Source organism: Corvus brachyrhynchos, unplaced genomic scaffold (assembly GCF_000691975.1).
Source record: "Corvus brachyrhynchos isolate BGI_N302 unplaced genomic scaffold, ASM69197v1 scaffold6, whole genome shotgun sequence".
Classification (NCBI taxonomy): Eukaryota; Metazoa; Chordata; class Aves; order Passeriformes; family Corvidae; genus Corvus; species Corvus brachyrhynchos.
In genome coordinates this window covers 2,948,235-2,973,548 of record NW_008238632.1, presented here as the reverse complement: position 1 = coordinate 2,973,548, position 25,314 = coordinate 2,948,235, and the positions used below count along the sequence as shown (strand labels likewise).

The window sequence follows — 25,314 nt, the reverse complement described above, 5'->3', positions numbered from 1 at the left end:
GAAGTTAAAAAGACTTAAATTCTTTACAAGGAAGGTCATCCTTTCGTAGCCAAAACCCTGTTTGCTTTTGCCTTTCCACTTGCTTTCAAATGAAACAAAAAACAACCCTGAGAGTGCGCACCAGCCCACTTCACCAACTCAGAAATTAAGCATAACAAGCTCAGGGGGAAAAAAAGAGACTGTGTTTCAGTTTATTGATGTGTATGTGTGTGTGTGTGTGTGTGTGTGTCTGTGTGTGTGTCTGTGTGTGTGTGTGTGCTCAGCACAGTGCACTTCCAGCAGCTCTTCCACAAATGCTGTGCAGAGTGTTCCCAACGTGACCCGATGGTGAGTTAGCAAGCTCTGGGCACTCGGGCAGCAGTCACACGATGTTCAGGACCTCGATGTGCTCACTCAAAGGAACACTGTCAACTGCCTTTAATAGTGTTAAATATAATTTATCGATTCTCCATTGTTTGTAATAATAACCTCCCTGAAGCTTGAGAATAATGTTTTCTTTTCCCCTGCAGATTTTGTCCTGTCAAACATTTATTTTTTTCGTGGTGTTGCTAATAGACCTTGAAATTAACATCGCATTTATGTTTAGGATCTATACCACGATTGTTTGTGCTGGTGCACCGCACTCATCCATCAGCAAAGCAAAATAGGAGAAGGAAGATGCATCTGAGCCCCTTACCACCCTGGGAAAAAATGGGTCAAATTCTGCCCTTAGATGTAGGCACAAAACTCATTAAAGTCAGGGCGAGGCTAGCTGCATATGTGTCACTGAGGCAGAATTTGGTTCAGTGCTTCCTAGCTAACTGGTGAAGCTAGAAGGGGCATAAAATGTGGGGAGGTGTTTTAATATGTCCCATTTAAACATTGGCTGTTTGGGGATTTTTTTATCATTCTGTGAGATCAGGTATGTTTAACATGAAGAAAAGTATCTCTAATTACCTATGAAATTAAAATAAGCCTTAAAGTGAATTAAATTGGGGTCTAAACCAAGTGACAGTATCCCTTTGAACAGTCAACTAAGAAAAATTACCAAGCTTCAAGTAAAACTGGAAGACTGGGTGTGTCACACTTGCTTATATTTAACAAAGTGGCAATTATTCCACTTTACATTAGCAATTAGCATTAAAAGAATTTGTAATTTATTTTTAACTTTTTTCCCCACTTTAACAAAACTTCAATAAAAGTTATGCTGCTATCAAAAGTACATTATGTGAGAACCTTTGTAAAACACAGTTTCAGGGTCCCATTAGCAAGCAGGAATCAGGAAACATTTAAAGGGCCCCTTGTTATACCTGCTAGTATCTCCTTCTTTCCCATGGAAAATGAGAAATGAGCTGGAATGTAAACAGCGGGGAGGAGGAGAATAAGAAATGCACCAGAGTGCATTTGGGATAGCCAAATCCTATGGCTTTGCGCAAGGCCTCTGACTTCTAGGGAGGGGGTTTCCATTGCTTGTAGAGAGCTGATGATGCATGGAAGGCTTATGCTGCAAAACAGCCAGCACAGGGGGAAGGGAGCAGGGGGAAGAAGTAGTGTATGTAATTTTTCACCTTTCAGTCTCTCTTCAGTTCACTCTCTGAGCATGTTATGGAATTACTCAGTGCAACACAACCTGATGAAATAATCACACTTGCAAAACCTGTGTGTATCTAGAAATTGCCAGAAATTCATCTTTATGTAGAGCTCCCATACAGGAAATAAAAGCTGGGTGATTTATGGCATTTTATTGCACTTCTTGGCCATTGCTAATGTTTTCTTCATTGAGAAATGGCAAAAGCTGCGATTCGGATTTTTATTGTGCCGTTCGCCAGCCCTCGCCCCAGCCCCCTTCCCTCTTTTTCCTTTCCTGGGTGAACTTGCTTTGAGTTTAGGAGATGAAAGTTTATGGAGGCAGATGAGTGTCAAGGGGACTGAATCCAAACACAGAGCCAATGAGCATGTTGCCAGATTTTATCTACCCTCACTGAAAATACAGTATCCAGAAAAAGATGAGTGATTATAAAGGAGAGTGACTTAGCCTCTAACTTACACAAAAATTCTTGGACGGGTTTCTGGTTTTCTTTTTTAAACAAACAAAACAATGTTTCCTGGTTGGCAGTTCCCAAAGTCTTTCCCTTTTTTTCCCATTTTTTGGCACATTGCTGAAAGGTCATGCTGATGTATTTCCAAAACATGCTCATTGAGTACAGCTTTGCAAAAAATAAGAGCCCCTTTCTTTAAAGCCTGATCCTCCTCTCATTTAAGGCAGGAGACAATATTTCAGCTGTTTTCTGGGATGCAGAAGTAGAGCCTAATCAGAGAGTCAGACTCACTGCAGGATTAAATATAGACTGAGTAGCACCAGCTAACTCCTAAAGCTGCTGACACCATTATACAATCCTGTTTACCATTGCTTGTGCCTGCCAGACTATAATGGTTCAGGCTAACAATGCTCGTGGTACTTTTCAGCCTCAAGTAAAGATTTCTGACAATGAGGCAAGGGCTAAATCAGCTGTTTCTCAGGTTAAAATACTCTGGTGATGATTCCTTCAAAAGCCCTTGTTTCCCATGCACTTGGGGGAAGGAACTTAAAACCCCGTGCGCTTTATTTCTGGGATGAACCGTATTCCACAAGATGTTGCCAGATGAAAATCCTTTCGAAGATTGCATTGTCCATATGCTCAAAGGGCTGCAATTTTAAACTGTTGAGTTTGTTTAAGCACCATGCATTAGAATGGGTACAGACAGGGCTGCTTAAACTAAAGGTGCACAAGCACGCTCTGCCTGCTGCTTCCAAACATTCGAGCTTGTTTGCAGGAATACTGTCTTGTAATGTGTGCACATGTACGTAGGTGCACGTGTGTGTGTGTGTGTGTGTGGCTGTCACTGTTTATTTGGCTTAGGCAAGCAGGCAGGAGGATGGGTAAATGGACAAAGAGCTTAACTAGAACTCAAGGAACTTACACTCTGTTCTTGGCACAGCATCAGGTTTCCTGAATGACCTTGTATAAGTCACTTATTCTGCTGTACGCCTCCATCGTCCTTGCCTGTAAGAACTTTCCTTCCTTCCAGTACTGCTATATAGTTAAAATATATTAATGAACCATGCAAGAATTGGCCGGGGGGCAGAGAGGAGGGGTGGTTGTTAAAGGAAAACTTTCTTGATACTTGACTTGAAGGATCTCACTTCTTCCAGGTAACTTTAACTGAAGAATAAATAACATTATCAGTATCCACTGTTGTGTTGTAGTAGTGCTCAGAGGCAATAGTCATAAGTTTGGAATCTGTTTTGCCAGGTTATGGGCAAGCAAAGAACCAAAGTATGATATATTTAGCCTCAAAATTATCATCAGAAGGATTTTCCTGATTGAAGTCAGCATTTCAGATCTTCGTGCCCAGCATTTGTTTTTCTAGAATTTTCATATTTAAGGGAACATAGTGTGAACTCACTGAACTCACAAACATTGAAAGTTTCAAGTACTGCTCTGATACGAAGCCTGCTGCTTTCTCCTTTAGTTGCTTTCAGTTAAGGAGTGAAATCTTTCTGGCTTCTGGATCGAGTCTAAGGAGTTAAAGCAAACACCAGTGTGTTGCCTTTAAACTCCAGTCCTGATCCCAGTGAGTTTGCAGAGGGCTGAGAGGCTTTGAAAAGAAAGGCAGCTTTTTTGTCACCTTTGACACGCAAACATCCCGGCAAGTTACCTTGTTGTTTATTTCCACTGTACAACCCCAAACACACTACTTTCAGGGTGCTTACCTTCCATAGCATGACCTTTCAAGCAAGTATATCCCTTCAAACTTTGAATTCAGCAAGGTAGAATTAAAATCATTGACCTTTCATTCTCCTTTCCTCTTAGTCCACCTCCCTCTCATATGCTTTCCCTTTAATAACCAAGAAGCACATCTGCAGTTTTTGCTGTAAACACTGCAAAAAGCATTAAGGTTTTTAAGGTAACCTTGGCAAAATCCAAATTAGAAAACATACTGCAGTGATTCACATTTAACCTCCAAGTTATTTCACAGCATAGCTGACAGCTTGCATTCTTCAGAACTTTGTATTGTTTGCTTTTTTTTCTTTCCCTCTCTCTCTCTGCAAGCAACAGGCCAAAGAAACAGCAAACCCCCCAAAAAAATAGGAATTTTTTCTCCATTAGGGGCCTGATATGTAAAATATACATGAAGAACCAGTCCCTTTTCTGGTCACTGAACTAAAAAGAGACACATTTCTTGCAAGATTAGAATAACTGTCAAATCAACAACAACAAAAAAAGCCTGGGTTCTTTTAGAAAAAGTTGTGTAGTTTATTACTTGATGATTTAGATCTTCAGCTTCCTTCCCTATAGTCAGGGACACTCAGTCAAGAAAAAAAAACCTTCTCTGTTCAAGTCATCAAGGTACTGTCAACATTTCCTAATCCTACTAGTGCTATCACCTTGGATCATCCTGCAGAGAAGAAAGGAGACAAAATCAGTTTGGGGACCAGGGCAAGCAAAGTACTCCACAGCAGCACAGAGACAGTCATTCAGGATGGACGGCATCTGCTCAGGCTCACTGAGAGAGCAAAAGATAGAGAAAGATGCTGCAAAGGCAAGAGGTGGGGTTCTGTTTTTCTCAGAAACGTGCTGCACTGTAGGACTGTGCCTTTTATTTTTGGCACAAATTGCTGTAGCAAATTATATAGCTTATCAGATGTGGTTTGTTAGACTCGGTAAAGAAACCACTGCAAGGACTTGTTTTCCTTGTTGTCTGCGCCTGATTATGAGATCGGCACAAATCAGATTCCTGATGTTGCACAGGAACAAGGTTGAAACTCCATGGGTCTTGTTTTTCCTGTAACCAAATTAAGTGTGATTGGGTTACAAACCAATTCAGCTCAGTTGGGTTGATTCCCTCTCTGACTTTACACCAAAAGTAGTCTGCCTGTTCACCGTGATGCTCAGGGATTTACGGGTGGATAGGAAGCTACGTGCTAATTTCAGTCACTGCACAGCTCACACAGCTCCTCTTCAAACAGCTGAGAGGGAGTGACGTGCCCTCGCTCCAGAGTTACATTTGGTCACTTAACCAAGTGTGAGAACCCACAGACTGCAGGATCAAATCCTGCAAGCCCCTGTTTTCTTCTCAAGAGCCCAGACCAGCCCTAAAGGATGTAAACATTAATTACAGGAGGTGCAAGAGGGATTTCAGAGTACATAAATAAACAGGGTTTAGCTACAGCAACTAGGGAGCAAATACACGTTTTATTCAGTTCTCCTGGCTACTGGAAAAATAACCTTAAAGTAAAGGGGTGGGCAGCGAGGAGATTAACACTGCCACTTAAATCCACTTGCATCTAGAGCCACATGCAGTGCCTGTCCCACACCACTAAGGCACTGTCACCACTTAAACCTCTTTGCCCCCATGCCGGTGGTCCCTGATGAGCAGATCTACTCAGCAGTGAATGGCTGGTGCCAAAGGTAGAAAGGAACAAGAGGGAGAAGATAGGCCAAATAAAAATTCCTCAGCCACCCATCTGTTTTCAGGGGAAGAGAGAAAATATTTCATTTTCTACCTGTAAAGAAAAATGGATTCATGTCACATCCTTCCTTGATTATCCCCAGCATTATGCAATTCAATAGATTTGCTGTCTTGATTAGACAGGCAGAATAGAATTTTAATTGTGAGGCTCTGGAAGGCAAAATGGAGAGATTTGTATAAAAAAACTGGGAGGCAGCAACATTATTGGAAGGCTGAGCTTTTTATAGTCAGTCTTTCTGCTTCATTCGACCATCTGCCTTTACTTGTGCTCTGCTGCTTGGGGTTGAGAAGTTGCTGGCTTTAAAAATGAGCCACAAAGTTTAACCAGATAAATAAATGTGTGCAAGATCTCTCCCTACCAGAACAGCCTTCAGCATTCCAGCTACATATGCTGACAAAAAGAATGTTTTAATTTTAGCATTGTTTTTACCGTTCATTGAACAGAAATTATGCATGTAGTTGCTTGCACAAGTCACAGTTAAAAGAAAGTCCCTTTCATAAAGGCCTGAGAAATGCAGACTGACAAAACTATTTTACTGGGGGGCAAACAGAGAAATTTTTTTTTTTTTTTTTTTAGATGTATGCTTATAGGTATATTGGTAGGAAGGGGAGTTGGCTGGCCTAGGCCAGTGTTTGCAGGTCAGGGAGAAGGTAGGAGTGTCTGAGTCAGAAGCCAATGTTAATTTAAGGAATCTGGGACTTTGTTCATGTCAGAAATCAGAGTTGCGCTCAGTCCAGGACCAGGTAAAATCAAATGTGGAGTTTCTGATACCTTAATTCTACATCAGTGATGAAATGTGCCTGTCACATTTGCTGGCTAGGCAGGTGGGCAGTTAAGCCAGAAATTTGGGTAGACAAAACAGTTTGAGTGGTATGTGGTAGTCTCCACTACAGGGATTCAACTCATTTTGGGACATTATTTGCAAACAGTGATTTTCAGAGGTATAATTTTCTCCCTCTCTTTTTAATCATAAAAACACTGGAGACAGAATACATCAGTTCCACAAGTTCATACATGGATTGTCCAGAACTCAAACACACAAATTCCAGCCCAAATAATCCATACTGAGTTCTGTAGGGTACCTGATTTAACTCACTATGAGCAGGCTCTTAACAGTTCAGTGATGTGCTTTCTCTCCATGAAAAAAATTAAAAGTATGTTGGGTTTGTTCCAACAGGAAAAACAATTGCAACCATAAATAGTTTCAAAGGGCTGGGAATAGGTTCTCTGCCCAGATCTAAGCTTCTCTGTAAGTGAAATAAATACGAAAATGCTTGAAATACACTGTTGTTACTAGACAAGCAATTTATATTACTGGCTTGGAGTGTCAGTGTTTTGTTCTTGGCTGTAAAAGGGGCCTAGAGGTCCTAGTGTCCAGTTAGTCTAAACATCTAAAAACTCTGTAAGTTTAAAGTTTCTGATGTGACAAATTATGCTGGAATTTTCCTAAGATTATTCAACATATGGAGATTTCAGGAATTTCTACCTTCTTGACGGAAATATTTGCATACAACACCTTGTTACCTCTCTGTGCTGTGGTCCTGGTGGTACAGCTGAGACTGCCTGGCACTCAAGCACTGTCCAGTAACACCCTTGTTTCAGCTACCATTTCACCCCACTTCTGCAGTGACCTCTGGAGAAACACTTGCCTGGTTTTCACACAAACTCTGGTTGGTGTCATTTCTGCATCTGCACAGGAGGTGCAGCCTCTCTCTGTAATATCACTGTTTCTACACCATTTTTCACTTTTGTAGGTTTGCAACTATGCAGACTCTTGTGAGGGGTGAAAAACCTGCACCATCACCTATTGTTAAGTGGAAACAGGAACAGTTTAGGTTTTTTACAGAGGTCAGCTTATCCATCACATTTTAATTATAATGTTTTTCCTTATCTCAAAGAATAAATTGTTGATTCAAGGACTGTGCTCATACTTCACACGGAGTTTTCTTTAGCGCTTGAAGGAGTGTTACAGTAAGAAGGGAGAAAGCAAATTTTTAGCAAAAAAAGTAAAGAAGTAGTTATAGAAATGAAACTACACCGTGTTTAAACCTTGCCAGAACACTTGTAAATCTCATTTTAAGGCAGGCATAACAGACAATTAGGGACTGACTCAAGCAAATACTTAAGATGTGCCCTTATACTGCAAAGCACTTAAGTATCTGATTATATTCAGTCTTGCCTTTTACCTCAGCATTTATTTATACACTTTGCTATTCCTGATTCTGAACAAGAAAAGCTCGTCTGAATTTAAGACACTTTGCTGAGAGGATCAAGATATTATTTCAACTGATTACCCAGAGTTAAGGGCTTCTCCTTCTCAGAGAGATGAAGGACATCCTGATACAACTGAATTCAACAAAAACTGCAAATGCTTGCTGCCATCTCTGGAAAATGGTCCCTTTTCTTAGGGATCTGAAATGAAGCTTTCATGCCTGATGTCAGGCACCTGCATATGGAAATGTTGTTATTGCTGTGTTAAACCCTAATCAGCCACTATTGCTGCAGGGGTTAAGCAAGTGAGTTTGGAATTAGAACCTGCACAGACAAAATCCCATGCACAGAGCAATGGGCCATCTACAGAACCAAAGAAAATGGTCCAGCTGTTCCATGGCCTCTTCTTTCTGTGCTTCACAGAATCAGTACTGCTGTGTTTAATGATAACACATTTATCAAACTACACAGAAATACATGTTAATTTTAAAATGTGTCAATTGTAAAAGATAGGGAAAAGGAGAAAAGGAGAAAAGGAGAAAAGGAGAAAAGGAGAAAAGGAGAAAAGCATTGCTGCAACCTTCTGTTTGTCGACTTTCCGAATTTCTATTCTAAACACGAGTCTAACATCATTCATGGAAATACCAGCTCAGCACTGTTGAACAGCAGTCTGTTTCTTTATATTTATTTTGCCCCCTCATATTTTCTTCCATTAAAGTTTTGCAATGTACACAAACAAACTGCAATGAGAAAAAAAAAAGACAAAAATGGAACACATAAAAAGGCAGGCAATAGAAACGACCTTTGCCACTCCTTTGACAGTATTTTGCACATTTTCCTGCTAGTGGCTAAGGTTTTTTTTTTACACTTTCAGGCAACCATAGATGATAACATGAATAAAATTGTATGGTGTCTCATGAATTTAACAGAAACATTTTAGAAGCAATAATTGCTCTTTCTGGAGTGTACTTTAATTTAGAGATGGAATTCTTCCTGTGATTTATGTAGCAGTATATTTTATACCATGTAAGGTATGCTTTTAAAACTGCCTCCTCACATACACACGTATTTGAAATGTTTGCCTTCATACACACACTCACGTAAACATAAATACACAAATCCATAGACATAATGCACATACATTAAATGTGGCTAAATCTATGTATGAAGGCAGGTATTTGTGTCTGTACAAATGCAGAAATTTCAAATTATTCTATCCCTAATTAGATTATATTTTAGTATAATGCAGAGCCACAATAAATTATAAGCAAAAGATGACAGTCAATGCTTTCCAGGAGTAGAGGTCAAGGGCAAATTTTGGGTCTCTTTGGAATCACCACAAACTTCTGATTAGCAGAAATAATCAGATGCTGATTGCTTTTTGGTTTCTCTTCCTTTCAATATATGCCCAAGCAGAAGACACTCTGTGTGTAATGAAATGCTAAGGAGACAGACACATGGCATCTACTTGTCTTCAAGACTGTCTTCATCTGCCACAAAGAGGATAGCAGCCCATTGTATTAGTTATAGTACAGACTGCAACAAACAGATTTAGGCAGCTGATGGGGCCATTCTTTCCATCTGCCAAAACGCTTTCTCTGCCTGCTAGGCATGGTGCAGACAGCACTGTGTGTTTACTGCTGCTCTCCACCAAAGTAACCATGTGAACATGCTAATGCCAGTGACCCAGTCACACTCTACTATGGCTGCCTTAGTAACCCGGGGACTAGAAGCCAGGAATTTTATTTCTTTTTTCTTCCACTTGCTGGCTTTCCCTTTTTCCTACCCCACAAATTTAACCAAGATTTCACAAATTTTCCCACTCTACAGCAAAAGGAAACTAGCCTTGTGTAAATTTTTCCACACACAAGTGAGGCTAGCCCATTGCACCCTAGCCCTCAGATGGGGCAGTCAGCCAGGACATAATACTTTGTGTATCCAAGTCCCTGCACGGCCATTTCCCAAGCTGCTAAATGAGACAGAAGACCCAAGCCTAAAGGACACTATTGGTAGTCCCCTGTACTGGAGAAGAGCAACACCAGATTGTGATTGTCCCTGGAACAGCCTTAGGACCCTGGCATCTCACATTCCTCATAAGCTGGTTGACTAGTGGGCTAATGATCTAGCTTGAAACCTTTCCTCCACTGCAAAGATATTTAATTAGTAACAAGAGATGGACTAGTTGGAATGGGGGGCAGAAGACAAAGAGCAGCAGAGTAGCCCAGTGCTTCAGACACACTCCTTACTTAATTTTCAGGAAGACAGAGAAGTAAACTCATGTCTGCTGTATCTAAGTGAGCTATGGAGACAGCTTTCTTTAACCTAAGAACCAATTCTGTTAGCCTTTTTCACATTCACTATTCTTTCAAAAAATATTCCCATTTAAGTTGGGTACCTGTAGAAGAAGTAACTGTTTAGCATGAGAATGATGGGCCAAGGCCCCCTACAACCTAGGCATAAAGGACTGGGGCTTTTTCATTTCTTTTTTCTCCTCCATGTGTCCTTCTGTGAGTCCCTCCCTGGAAATGGAAATGGTGTATTGTAATGCAGATTTCCTGCAGAATCTCACAGATCACTCTCTGCAGGGATTTCACTCTTCAGCTGAAATACTTTTCAGCCATGGTATTGTTCATTTATTCAACAGCTTTATTTTTAAACATGGAATACTATAATTGTGCATTACTAATTCCTTTTAAAAGCATTATAGTGTTTATTTTTTGATTGAGGCTTGAGGGCTCAAGATCATTTAGCTGAGTTTTGTTGGTGTCTTTTTTATTCCATTATTTATGAATTTAAAATACACTATGAAAGGATTAAAAGTAAAGTAAAAGACCTCAAAACCCCACAAGTCTTGTTTTCCTTACTTCAATCCCAGCACCCAGTCTGTTTTCTCTTTCATGCTTTCCGCAGAGAACCATTTTCTTTAATGTAATCACTGGCTGATTGACTCTTGCCTCTGTTTTCACTTTGCTCCTATTTTTGGAGGTCACAGAAACAGCAAAGGTTTCATTTAACTTCTCATTAGAGACCACACTTCAGCCCCAAAGCACTCATGAACCCAGATTCAGAGAAACAACATCCACCTCAGCCCAGAGCCGAGGTGTAAAACTACAATTGGGAAGTGGGAAAACCCTTGGTCCTGCCCTGAATTCACCCCTGGGAGCAGCTCTGGTCTCTGTGCTAGTGCCAAAGTAACCAGCAGATGGGTCATCTTCAGCAGTGCATTGGCATCTCCCTCACAATGGTTTCAAAAATGTCAGACAAGTCAAAAGGAGTGACATGATGGTGACGAGCCTCTCTCTGCCCAGCAGGTAAAGGGAAGATCTCTGCCCTAGTATCACTAGTGCAGCTGGTACAGTGGAAAGATTTTCTGGGCAGACATTTAAGCTTTTGTTGTGCAGCTGCTTCAGAGAGATTAATCCAGTTTTTGTGGAGAAAGGGGAAGACTGACCCACAGAAAACAAGATCCCTGTGGAGGAGGGAGGGGGGAAGGGTGGTATCCACCAGCTTCCCCCACCGCTGCAAACAAAAGTTTGGTCTGAGCCTAGCCATCATCTCACAGAATCACAGAATTGTTAGGGTTGGAAGGGACCTCTGGAGATCATCTCCCATACAAGCTGTATGCCTTACCTGTGGTAGCACTTCAGCAGTGGGAGAATACATTTGTCCCGGGCCTGTTCTTACTGTGGCAATCCATGATAGAGACTGGAGAAATCAGTGCTGTCTTCATAGTTCAAGCATGCTGGCAGTACCAGACAGGATGGCTCAGGGGATCAAAAGAAAATAAGCCATGAACTCCTCTGCTTGGTGATCAGATATTAATTCTTTTTTCAAAAAGAAACAGGAAGGTTTGTCCTTGCAATGATGATTACAGCACACAAATTCTGCAGTCTGGCACATGGAAAAATCCTGAAGCATTAAACTGATGTTCAAGAAGTTGTTTGCACCTCACTTTGCAGAGCAAAGTTTGAGACCTGTGGACATTAATAGGTCTCAAACATGCTTAACTAGGGAAGACTTCATCCCACTGAAAGCAAAGCATGGGATTAGGAATTTTGCTCAATCTGAGCCTGCAAAAACCTGAGTTGTACTGTTGGTCTGGAACTAATGACCACAGGTATGTGGGTTTTTATCTCCAAAGTAAAAAACACCGCAAATTGAAAAGGACTATTTAGACTTTGGTTAAAGAACCCCTAACAGAAGTATTTGCTATGGGCTAGTAACAGTTTATACACTGATTTCTGCCTTAATTTATTTTTATACACTGAGCTCTGCCTTAAAATGTGCACGGGCAGTTTCCATTGATGCATGTAAACATAAATTATTTAATAAAGAATAATTGATTTAGAATTGTAAAAAAATCAGCAGCCTTGCAGAGAAAAGGGACAGCAGTAGACAGATACATTTTAAGTACTAATGACTCTGCCTTATGAGAGTAGTTTTACCCAGTGTATAATGCATGAGTGGTAAAATAGGTCAAACCCTGGAAGCATCCACATCTTTGAAATCATTATGAACACAATGGTTTTACTGCATCAACAATTGCATAAGAGCTCCTAAGCAAAGGCGCATGTGGAATGCAAAACATAATGAAAATCCTTGCTCTTGTGTTGCAGATTAGAGAGCTACTACAGATTTTGGATCCTTTCCCAATTTTAATACAGTTACTTTCCTGTGGGCAGTGCTTCTACATTTTCATTTTTGTGTGTGACAGGAATTTGCTCCTTTGTTCTTTTTGTACAGTTCATAAGATTTCAGCTGTTTGTGGTACACAAAACTTGGCATACTAGCAATGATAGCCATTTTTATTCAAAGAAGAGTTTGGCCATCCCGTTTGTATCCTGCTAGAGCTCGCAGGGACGGGGGAGGGCTTCATCCGATGACATCCCATCCCCCACAAACAGGGGAAGCTAGTTCACTGCCTACCTACCACTGCAGCTAAAGTTATGTCAGTGCCAGGTAATGAAAAGGCTTTGTTACTTAACAGGCAAATAATAGAGAGCCTTTGTGCAGGGATAATTACAGTGGTTTGGATATTCCTGGATTAACTCTTGGGATGAACGTTCATCTCAGTAAATCACTAATAAATATACATTAGCACCATGTCTCTCTCTATTTTATACTCTGGTCATCTTGGTCATACTACTCACAGGTTTACCTGGGGCTGATTATGAAATATGGACTTTGATGCCCTTTGCCCATCCTTGCTGTATGACTGCAACATAACAATCAGATCTTCCTGCATTTCACTTTCCATCAATCTGTCTTCTGATAAAGCAGCAATAAGGTTGCAGAGCTTGCTGGCTGCTGGGAAGAGCAACAGGCAGATATTTGCACAGCATTTCAAAGAAGCAGGACCTGACTCATTATGGCCTTACTTCAGTTTTGACATCAGTATTAACCACTGAAATTTGTGTCACTATCATCTGAAAAAAAAAAACAGCTGCTGAGAAGCAAGCCCGTAGAGGACCATGTGCAATTGCTACTCTCCTTGCACTATTTCTTACCTGTTATTTTTGCTGAGTTGCCAGTTGTTTGAGCCAGTTCACCATACAAGACTATGTGGAGTTTCTGGGAACAAGGGCGTTGATGGGTACTGGAGATGCCTGGACAGAGGAGCAGGAATCACCTTTGCCTGGACCTCTTGCTAGTGTGAAAACACTCCAGGTCAAAGACCGGTTTCGATGGAAAGAAGAAAAGTGCTGAAATCACATAAGGAGCCCTAACTACTGATCACAGATATGTGCTGCATATCATGCCTTCATAATTTATGTTTGTGGAAATCAACAAAAGCCCAACACCTGGCTGTATATGCAGCCCCTTATTTCATAGGGTGACCCATAGATACAGGCAGTGACATTTTTCCCAGTACTGCTACCCTGGACTTTAGGTCTGACTGAAGAGTTCTTGATGAAAATTAGGAGGCACAAGGTCCAAATATTTATCTTATACTTACAAGCAGTATTATTTAAAGTAAATTAGGCTACCTGACAGCTGTTTTTAGTCAGAGGGCCACAAAATAGCCCTCTTTGAAGGAAAAGTGACACAAAAGTTTATAGAGAGAAATGAAAAGTGGGAAAGTACCGCTATTATTATGGAATAAGACTGCTGCAAAATTGCAGTGAAAATTGGAAATCCATAATTTTATTGCCAAACCTGGTTTTGCCTACAATAATAGTCATGAACAGTGGAGATGGAAAAAAAGACCCATTAGGTCATTTTTCCTGTCTTCTTGTTAATTAAGAGTGTCTCCTTGCAAGGATTTTGACTGTTTTGTTCATTTTAAAAATAACTAAAGCAATGAGGGTTCAACTTGTTCCCTTGGGAGACCATTCAGCAGACTAACAGACCTCACTGCTATGAAATTTTTCCTCATTATCAGCATGGATTTTTCTTTGTTCACTTTCATCCCCTTATTTCTAGTTGTACTTGGTTGGACTATTTCTGTATTACATCAAGTTCCATCATTTCATTTCACATACATATTTCTTTACCAAGGCAGATACTGGGCTAAATCTGAGGTCCGGAGAAGAAACTGGATGTAAACTCAAGAGTAGCAACTGGCTGTAATAGGTCCTATTTTTACTACATACTGAGCACATGAAGAGAATTGCCTTTAAATTCTGAATGGGAAATCTGAAAATCAATTTTTTTCTTCAGGGATACCTTTTTTTTCCCCAAGTACATGGCTGCCCGCTTCTCAAATCCACTTAAGCACTTAAAAAGCAGCTTACAGACACCAGATTCTTCCCCTCCAAGAAAACTGAACTGACATGCTAGAGCTGCAAATCACATAGTAGTTCACATTTAAAGGGAAGGAATGTCTTTTATTTACTACACGACCAGTACCAGGCATATCTTTGCTCAAATAGTTAGCTAGGGGTGAATGTGTTCTCTGCAAAAGGTCACAACAGGGTATGTACCACTTAAGTCTCAATTATGCTTTATTTATACCTCCCTATGAAACTTTCCCTAATTGGGAAATTTTGAGGATTTTTCTCCATTTATCTATATTTTGGATATTTCACTCTCTCTGGGAGAAGGCATTTGTAGAAGAGCCAATTAAATATTATCAATGATGATGTGAAGTAGACAGTGAAGCAAGAGAAAACTGTGTAGGCACTTAAATAAAATTGTTAACTCATACTATGCATGTTGCCCCTCTTTATTTTCACCCATTCTCAGGTATCTAACTCCTTTAACATTCAATCACGTGGAAAGAAAATGAAAGCTTTATTGAAAAATATTTTTCTTTTACCTCAGGAAACAGTGAGGACAACACATGAATAAACATACAAGTTTTCCAGCCACTGTTAAGCAGGGAGAATGTGCAAACAAACTGCCAGCAAACAAATGAATAAACACATTTCAGAAGCTTAATGTTAACTTTAAATTGAGCTAATGAAATTATGTTTCCTGCTGTTTCTCTGAGAGATTTATCCTTGTCTTTGAAACACATTCTCCATAAAAGGATATTGGTCTTGCCACGTCACCTTCTTTCAAGCTGACAACCATTCTCCAGAGGAAAAATTAAAAAATAGGACAAAATATTCATGCCTGTAGCCAGACTCCTAAACCTGTGGCCAGGTACCCTAAAGAGAAACTAAAATTTATGCAGAAGATCCAATCATAGAATCATAGAATGGTTTGGGTAGGAAGGAACCTTAAAGACCATCTAGTTCCAATCCCCTGCCATGGGCAGGGACACCTTCCACTCGACCAGGTTGTTCACAGCCCCATCCAACCTGGCCTTGAACACTTGAAGGGATGGGGCACCCACTGCTTCCCTGGGCAACCTGTTCCAGTACCTCCCTATCCTCTGAGTGAAGAATTTCTTCCTAAAAACTAATCTGAATTTCTCCTCTTTTAGTTTTAATCTGTTCCCCCTTTTCCTGTCTCTACCTGCCTCTGTAAAAAGTCATTCTCCCTCTATTTTACAAGCCACCTTTAAGTACTGGAAGGCCGCAGTGAGGTCTCCCCAGAGCCTTCTGCAATGCTCCTGGTTAGCAAGCCATTGTTTTTTCTGTGTTGCTAACTTTCAGGGGGGGATAACTGTCAAAATACTTTTCTAGATCCTTGCTTCCTGTTTCTGGCTAACTCCTCCCTTCTTTTATGTTTTGCAGTTCATACAAATGAAACACTGATTTGTAAATTACAAGTCCTTGTGAAAATAAGGACTGTCCCTTGTTCTTGTGAAAATAAATTCATTCTGCTCAACTTTGCCTACATTATACACATTCTGGGACAAAAGAAGCCTCTGGGTCTAGTCAGCTGCATGGCAGTGAAATGAATGCGTGGGTTACAGGTGGTAAAAAATCAAAGTGAATATAAAGAAATGGTTAACACTACATTAAAACACAAGGGTATTTCAAGAGAGAAAAAGCCCAATGCATTCTGGAGAATGATACAGTGCACCTGTGAATTTCTTGGGCTTGCTGTGTATATGGCAGACCCTCAAAACTAGCTAGTGTGAAAAATGTTCTTGTGGTTTCATTTCCTCTGCAGGGTTTTGAGTTAGGCTTTGTCTTCTGGTTTTGCCTTTTGATGGTGTTTGTTGTTTTTTCCCTCTTTAAGCAATGAAAAATACAAGGGAAAGAAACTAACCAGTTCAAGTGCTCAAAGAGCAGGTTTACGATCCTCCATACACATTCTCACCCTGTGTTTGTCACCATTTCCTAGCTCTGTCTATTACTGCACAAATCAATCTGCTTTATCATTCTCCCCTGAAAGCATGGTGCACAGTCTGGGATCTGTTTTAGAATATATTTAAGTATTATATAATACATTCATGTTTTATCAGTTTATTTTTAAAAAAGCAAGTTCAGGGAACTGATGGTGGTAAAATTCACAGTAGCATTTAGGTCTTCTAGATATACCCTCTACAGTTCTGGGCCACAGAGAAGGAAAGCTCTGTCACTCATTAACTTAGTGCTTGATGTCCTAAACAACAGTGTGAGCCAGAAGTGCCTGCAAGGGTTGCTCTCAATGTAAAGTGCTCCATTCCTCAAGGACCAAATGATGTCCAGCACTTTTTCCAGACAAGGGACTAGGAAAAAAAAGTCCAGATGCTGCAGCTCAGACTGTGATGAAGCTTTACCTTTCTCTTACTCTTGTGTGACTGAGAGTAGGGAGCTTTAGAGTATACTCTTAGAGGCATGTTTTCCCTGGTACTCAGATGTTCCCAGTATTCCTTTGGACTTTTCGGAATCCTTACATCAAAAGATGTGTAGTGGTTGAGACTGCTGACACTGGAAAATGCGGGAGGGCTCCCTGGGACCATGATTCTCTCCAGCCTGCAGCAGAGAAAACTTAGGCGACCTCCTATCTCTCAGGAGATTATTTTGAAACTGCATGAAACAAATCATTCCACAAAATAATTTCCACAGTCAAAATTTGGGGATATTAGTCCGTAAATCAAACTTATATTGCACTCAGTCCCTCTACTCTGCTTTTCTCCTTGAAGACATGCAAGCAAACCCATGTTTCCTTACTCCAAACAGTAAATACCAGCCATTGCCTCCTAAATTAATTTGAGATGTGTGTTTGGTTGCAGTTGTACCAGGGGTGAAAGTGAAGTGGTTGTGATCATCAGATCCTTAGATTCTGAAAGTACAGTCAAGCCAAATATTTAGATTTGCTTCTGGTAAGCACTAATGTTTTCGAGAAGTCCCACAGAGAGGCTTGGCAGTCTTCCTTTCACTCCAGAAAGGATTTTGTCTCATCAGTTACACCCTAAAACACAGAGGCTTACAGGAGCAATGCAAATTGACCTTTGCAATAATGTTGCTGACATAAGGCAGCAGTATATATAGATTTATATAATATCTTGACCAAATCTATACCAGTACTACTATAGTTTCAGCTTTTCAACAGTAGATTAAGACAGTAATAACAAAAAAAAAAAAATTAAGTTCATAAAACACTACAGTATGTTCTTAGCAAGATTCTAACAAAATCCGGTGAAATACCAAAGAGATCAGTTTTATTTTATTTTATTTTATTTTATTTTATTTTATTTTATTTTATTTTATTTTATTTAATTTTATGTTTTGGACAAACTAGCAGGTTAGGTGCCTTGAATTTACTGTAAGAAAGTCTTGTCTTACTAACTATCTGACCAGCCCTTCCTCCCAACATTGCTCACTATAGGGCTCCAGCAAAAGCTCCAGCAAAAGTACCTGTAGTTCCCAGTGCAAACTAGTAGAGACAAGTTCACAGCAGGTTCCGGGACACTGTTTTGTCTAAGCCTACTCAGCCATTTCATGCAGCAAATCAGCTACTATCTTAGAACTCCTGCTTCTGATGTGACCAGAGGGGCTGCACTGCTGTTAGCAATGGGGAGGGATAGGGACACTTTTCAGGAAAAAGAAAGAAAAAAATAGGAAAACCTTTATGAAGGCAAGGGCATGGAAGCGACGGTTCAAACCAAGCAGCTCCAAAGTGCTATTACTAATTTCAGAATCCTCTAAAAGTGTGAATAAAAGCATGAATTCAAATTAATCAATTGTCTTTTAAAGTCGCTGAGGTAGCACTCTGACTATTACCTGTGCTTTTAGAGTGCATCTCTAATGTGTCATTCAGGCTTCTGAAGACAAGAAAGATACGAATGAATCACCTTGTTACAAATTAATCAACCTGGGATTAGAGCTAAAAATTTCAAAAGCACCTTAAAATTACTTAGAAATCTAATTCCCATTTTCAGAATTGACTTAGGCGGTTACATCCTGACTCTAGTCAAAAGTCAATGGAATGATAACTCCTAAATCACTGTAATGCATCCAGAAATGTAACCCACTTCTCTATGTAACACAACACCAAGCACCTCCATAGTCCTGTTTGCCCTTCAGTGGGCATCCCAGGCTTCTGCTTTTTCATCCCTGATTTCAGTCCACATTTACCATATGTTGTGCCTTCATTTTCATTAAACATTTTGAAAGATGGAGGTTTCAAACAGTGAGCTACTCATTCATTCATCTTTCCACACAGAAACCTAGCATCAGTAAAGCACCAATTTCAGACATCATTTTTAACTAATGAGGAAGCAATATTTTTCTCGACATTGACAGCAAAAATCCATCCACCCATTTGTATGTTTTACAAGATGATACAGCATGTACTACTGTCACATCTCAGACTAAGCATATATTTTGGTCTTCTTCCAGTTACATGCCTTTTTCTTAAATTAATGGGCAATCATAGGATGGACAAAGTTTCATTTGAGTCCTAAGGAAATAAAGCAATAGTTGAACTATCTGGATGGTACTGCTCTTTTATTGACCAGATTACAATAAAGTCCCTTTTTTTCCTTGGGGCATTGGAAATATCTTTTTATTGCTCCATCTCTGTCCCCTTCCACCCTGTGTCTGTCTTGTCCATCATATCTGCAACATTATGTGGGGAGCACTTCTATCACAAATGTCTGATTCCACTATGGTACAAGCTATAAAAAATAAACTAAGGAATACGCATATCTAGATTACACCTATTCAGAGGTGTATACAGACATAATACCTTGCTCTCTGGTACAAAAAAGATGAACTTGCCAGTACTAGTGAATGACCAGCTAGAAAAAGGAATTAAGATAAGGCAGGGAGGTGGTGAACAAAAGCAAAAATCACATTCAGATCTGAAGGAAAATGATATTCACAGTAAGTCAGCAGTCACCCTGGCTTTCAGCTCTTTTTATGATTTCTCTTCCCCGCCCCCACTCACCTCCCACTTTTTTTATTGCTTACTTTTTAGTTCTTTTGCCCAAGACTCTGTATTTTTCACTCTTTTGTCATCTTCCCTAGACAAACGCACAGGACTTGGGGAAAAGGATCAGGGAAAGGGAAATTCCTATCCTGACATTTATTTCTTCAGTGACCTTGACAAAGTCACCTAATTTATTGTTTCCCTTACTGTAACAAAATGGGCAGGAATGAAAATGAAGTCTTTTTCTAACAGTCACAACTGCTTTGTGATCCAGCCCTGTCGTCTGAGTCTGCTCTGAAACCCCAGACTAAGTTAGCACAGATTCGAGCTGTAATTGTTATCAGTAATGCCTTGCCTCTCCCCTAGCCCCACTTTCTATGGCGGTCAATACCTGTTCAGCAGCCAGTCATGGTGGGAGAATAGCAATCACCAGAATAAATGCTATGCCCTTTCTCCCAAGCCTGTTGCATCTCAATAAACTTCGCAGTGTCTCCAGCAAAGGGGGAATTCAAAAGGGTGGTCCCAAATCAGGACTCTGAAGGGCTTTGCATTCAGAATAAGACACTATGGGAGTATCATGATGACAGCTGCACTTACATCACTGAAAATAATTATTCTGATCCATGAACACAAGCTAAGCCGTAAGAATGGTCTTGTAAGCAAGGTCTGTTTTAATAGAAACATAAGTATTATGCATTACAGTCTATTATAAATTGGTTGTAATTTTCTCCTGACACTCTGTGAATTAAACTAGTTAGGATACAAAAAAAAAATAACAAATGCCACAAAGCAGAAAGCAAGCTCAGTGTCTGAAGGTTAATGATTGCTCATGAAAGCTACAGAAATAAATTATCTGCCTAGGGACACTGTCACATGATCGGCACAAAAGCTGCAACAGCCGAAAATGTTTATGTAGAGAAAAAAACACTGTCAGCATCACAGCGCCCTTCCCCCACCGGCAGAGCGGAGTCCCGAGCCAAACAGCTGCTCCTGACTGCTTACATTAAACTAATTTGTGCTGCAACATTGCAGCTGCTTAATTTTTAGACTGAACTTTATCACCAAGAAGTGTTACAATAACAAGTGATCCAGCCCCATCTCTGAAGAAATAGCAAGTTCCTCAACAACAAAGGCAGCTTAAGGTGCCGAAATTCAAGAAAGAAGTAAGAAGACAATGACCAAAATGCCCCAGTATTTTAAATCTTAATTACCTGCTCTTGCTTTTACTGGGAAAGGGGTTAAAAGACGAGTTTGTGTCTAAATTAATTGGGGGAGTCATACTGGGGAAGTCAGACTATGCCCCTAAGTGGACAGGGGTTGTCCCACCCCAACATCGGGGGCCAGTGACTGAGATTCATGGCATAGGCTTATGGAGCAGCAAGGTGGAAACAAGGTGAGGTGCTGGGGCTTCAGAGGGTCACCCACCCAGGAGCTGGCCTCCCCTAAACCTGGTGTTGTGAGATTGCACTGCAGAGCCCCATCACTTGCACCCCCTTCCCTGCAGCCTTGCCTCTTCTCTTCTCCACGCCACACTCCCACTGGTTTGGGGTTTGGTGTCCTGGAGCACTTCTTGCCCATCTTTTCAGCCACAGATTCACTGGTGTCTCCTTAAAACACTTATCACGCTCAATATGTAAAAAGAAGAAGTTTTAAAAAAAAAGGGGAAAAAACTCTAGCTCATTCATATCCCAACAGCTTGAAAGCCCTGACCTCCCCCTCACCCCTCCTGCTGCCTTCCCCCACCCCAATCCGAAAAAAATGCGTCCTAAGGCACTGGCACCGGAGGAAGTGTTTACAGAGAGTGGTGCGCCTTGGGTAACGCAAGTGCTGCTCTTACAAAATGTCACATGTTGTTCCTCCCCTTTTCCTCTGAATTATTTTCCTCTGTTAACATGCAGGGCTTCGTCTTTTGCTGAAACAGACACTGACCTGAACTGGTGGTGATTCCTGCCAAATATGCAGGCACTGTTTTGCTACATGTTGGAATTCGGCAAAGTCCATGTGTCAGGCATTTGCTTGCGCTCAGGAAACGCCAGTGCTCAGACCAAAGGCCTCCCCGCCCCCTCCCACCCCCAGTGCTTGGAATGCACAGAAACTTTTCAGTTTTTAATTAGTTTTAATATGATCAATTTTTTTAGCTGCATATCTTGTTACATCCAGTATGCTTGTTAAAAATAAAGAAAAATTAAAAAAAAAAAAAAAAAGGAAAAGGACCATTTAAATGTACTGGTCTTAGCTATTAAGAAAAACAAATGGAGATGAGGAAAAGAAAACCCACAACCCACCGAGAGAGCAATTATACAGTTAAACAAAAAGCTGTAGTTGCTCGCAGTGGTAACCAGCTTGCAGATAGACTGTTTGCCTGTGTTCCTCTCTGCGCCTGGGGAGGAAGAGAGACACAGGGAATTGGTAATGCAAAAAGAGGGGTGCTGCAACAGTACGCCCCACCTTTCCCAGCCTTCCAAAGACCAGCTAGAAGGAGGAGATGCTGAAAGAAATGATGGGTCCTTTCTGTTCAATTTAAAAGCATAAAATGAATGCAGAATCCCTTGGGGGGAAGGGATTTTGGTTTTTATCAAAATAACATTAGTCAGACTTTTACCCAACAGCAGGAGCTGATGGTATCTGGAGTGCGTTCTATTTCACCCTAAATGTGTTAAGAATAGGGGTGACTGGATGAACAGGCCCCAGGGCTTCTGACTGCTATTCATGGAGAGAAGCTGCAAATGGAAAAAATATTTTAAGAAGAAAAAATTGGGGTAAAGGAAAGAATAGAAAAGTCCCTTACACCCTTACCAGATCTTCCTCTCAAGTTTGGCCTTTAAACCTTTAAAACTTTACGGATATCTTAAAAGAACACCTCTGAAAGAAAAATGTGAGGAATAAGAACTGGCTACAAAAACTGGAACTCATCTGTACAACGCAGAAAAGCTGTGTGAGGGAATAATTACAAGTGAGGTAAAGAAAAAAGAAGGAAAGACTTTTAAGGAGTGTTTGGATCAGGAGTTTTAGGGAAATCAGGTGTATTGGAAAAGGAGGTCCAGAGGATCTGTGGCAGAATGCAGAAGTACAAGAAAACAAAAGGAGGAATCAAAAGGAAGCAGCAACACACTGAAAGGAAGATAGGTAGAGGTTTACTTATCAAATAGTACTCTCTTAAGTGAAGGAGCTTAAATATGCAATGGGACTAGAGGCAAATATGGGGTTTCAAGGATAGCTTGCAAAAAACTTGAATTTTCTCTCTCTGAAATTTCTGAGTCAAGAATATCTTTCCAGATTACAAAAACAACCAACCAAACAAACAAAAAATCCAAACACCCCACGTAAATCTGTTAAAAGTGGTCCTATTTATAAAACTCACAGTGAGCACAGCCTCCTTGTGCAGTGACAGCAGGGTGGGGAAAGGCATTACCCCAGGCAAAGGCAAGCGGTTCACCTCCTCCAGCCAGGTGGGCCCATGGGGTAACTCTGCACTCTCTTGCCCACATCCATGCCAGGTGCCTCAGCCAGTGCACTGTTCCAGTGAAAATGCTGGTGTGCCCCTGCCACCCTAATTCTCTCCTAATACCTGAAAACATTCCCAGCCAAATCCAGGCGAAACTAAGCAAGTGTCTACAAAAATATTTGGCTTCACTGAATCAACGTTTTCCAATATTCTTCAGGAAAATCCCAGTTCAGCATAATATTCATGAGAACAACGATTACTCAGTCAGGTCTACAGAGCCTGAGCACACATACACATTTGTGTGATTCACTTATGATTATCCTGACTGACCTCCAATTCATTCCTTTACCCTTCTTCCTCCAAATGCATTTGCACACTGACAAACCATTTTCTTTTTAAATCAATCGGCCAGGAGAAATGTTTCCTCCATCTGCAGAAATTCCTACACTCACCATCCAATAAATTTACCTAGCGTCTTTGTAGAGTGACCTGGCAAAATAGCACATTCAGTAAATGCCACATGAGAAACTAACTGTGTAAATAAAATACCTTTATCAAGGATCTTTGACCTCTGAACATTGATCCTGCTCTCTGGGACTTATTTTAATATTTTAGGGTAATAAGAAATTCCAAAAATCTTTGATTTTCTGCTTCCACAAATTCCTTCTAAGGACAAAGGCAGACAATATACATATATATATCTATACCAGAGAAATTGTGTATTAATAAAAATCATAACTTAGAGCCTGAAATTTTTCCAGCCTTGTAAAGTAGTAAAGGTAACTGAAAGGAGAGACCCTTTCTTTCCCAAGACGTCCTTGTGATTTAATTTAGCTCTTAAAACTTCTTGAAATATCAAATTTCAAACTCACAATATTTTAAAGTTATTTTTTATGGCTCCCTCAAAGGCTTTGGATAGATATACAAGTGGAAAGTACCAGAGTTTACAAGAATAAAGTAATTTTTTTTCCAATTTTTTTAATAGAACTGCTTTGAAAATATTTTTTCTGTTGGCACAATACATGCATCATATTTCATGTACAAAGTGCAAAGTTATAGGGTACTGTTCATGCCAGCAAGAGATGACCCACTGTATTTTAATCATTAATAATGTGGCTGTCCCAAATTCACACTGAAAAAAACACCTATCATGATATAGCGTATTCTCTTTATGTGTGTATACAAAAAAATATACAACTGTACTCTTCACTGTCTAAAACTGATAATTATTTTTCCATTTAGATCCTGCACAAAGTGTATCACATTTATTTTCATTTCTAGCAAGAATATATGGCTTCTTTTTCTAATCATAATGTAAGCTGAAGCAGTTAATAAGGTAAGCATTAATTTCTATTTCAGAGCATTAATGCTCATAGTTACAATACTCACATGTATTGTTATCACAACACTTTACTGGCATGTTTTATTTTAAAGACAAAATAAGAACTAATGTATATGAAGCACTTACACTGTAAACCTCTTGTTCTATACAGCACTGAATTTCAGCAATAAATTTTGTGTTCAAGGTACTTCAAAATGTTTAGGGATAAGGAGGTATTAAGATTTTGACCAGCTCTTGGCTTTTGTTCTTTCTCTCTTGAAAGAAAAAAGTATTAAGGTATAAAACTCTCAAAGACTAACCCTTTAAGTTAGATGAAGCCTTTCAGCCACAACTGTCTCTCTAGCAGAAGCAGGTTTGTTTAATAGTCATAAATATTTCCTGGGTCATTTCTGCAACATACAACTTTGAAGGGAGGATGGCTCACATTCCTTGTTCCATCACTACCTCCCTACCAATGGCAGGTCCATTCCCTGAGGCAGATCGTATGGGACAATTGGAGGTCTAGCCAAACCATTCTCATTGCAGTAAAGATGCTTAGGTCCAGATTCTTCCCTCTGCATTTCTGCACTTCATCTAAGCTTATTTTCAGAAGCTCCAAAATTACTCAGCTCTTGTATCTGTCGTCTATAGTCAATGGAGAAAGACAAATTGCTTCAATGTGCAACCCAGCCCACATAAACCAGAATTAAAATCCTTTTAGATTTGCCCATATCTCTCCCTTGACTGCAGAGAGAATCCAAAAAAAACTAAGCTCTGGTCTTGGGCAACTTAGTTAAGCACCTGATTTTACATAGGTCTAATCTCTGCCTTTAAAAAATTTTATTGGAAAGAAACCTCTGATGAAAAATGGAAATTAACTTTTATGAGAATGTTATTATGATTTTGGTCCTGCTATCCAGATCAGCTCTGATTAAAACAAAAAAAACTTATCTTTAGTCAGAAGCTTTGAGCTTTCAGCAACAGGATGTCATAGGACTTCCTTAAGAACCCACTTCAATAAATCAAGCAGCCATTATAAGCTGTGTTTTGAGAACTCAAGATATTGCTTGTTGGAGGAACATTTCCATGGACCACTCAGAAGGTAAAAAGGTGTTGCAAGGTGAAGATCTGAAATAAATAGGCCTGTTT

The 25,314-nt window shown here is 40.1% G+C and overlaps 1 long non-coding RNA gene across 1 annotated transcript in view; it reads right to left on the bottom strand.

Annotated features, from left to right (window-relative positions):
• Nucleotides 1-21,419, bottom strand: part of LOC108447410 — a 26,480-nt gene extending 5,061 nt beyond the window's left edge. Inside the window, exon 1 of the long non-coding RNA XR_001862958.1 lies at nt 21,329-21,419. This is a non-coding gene — a long non-coding RNA (uncharacterized LOC108447410). The remainder of the gene's footprint in view (nt 1-21,328) is intronic.
• Between the last annotated feature and the right edge of the window lie 3,895 nt (nt 21,420-25,314).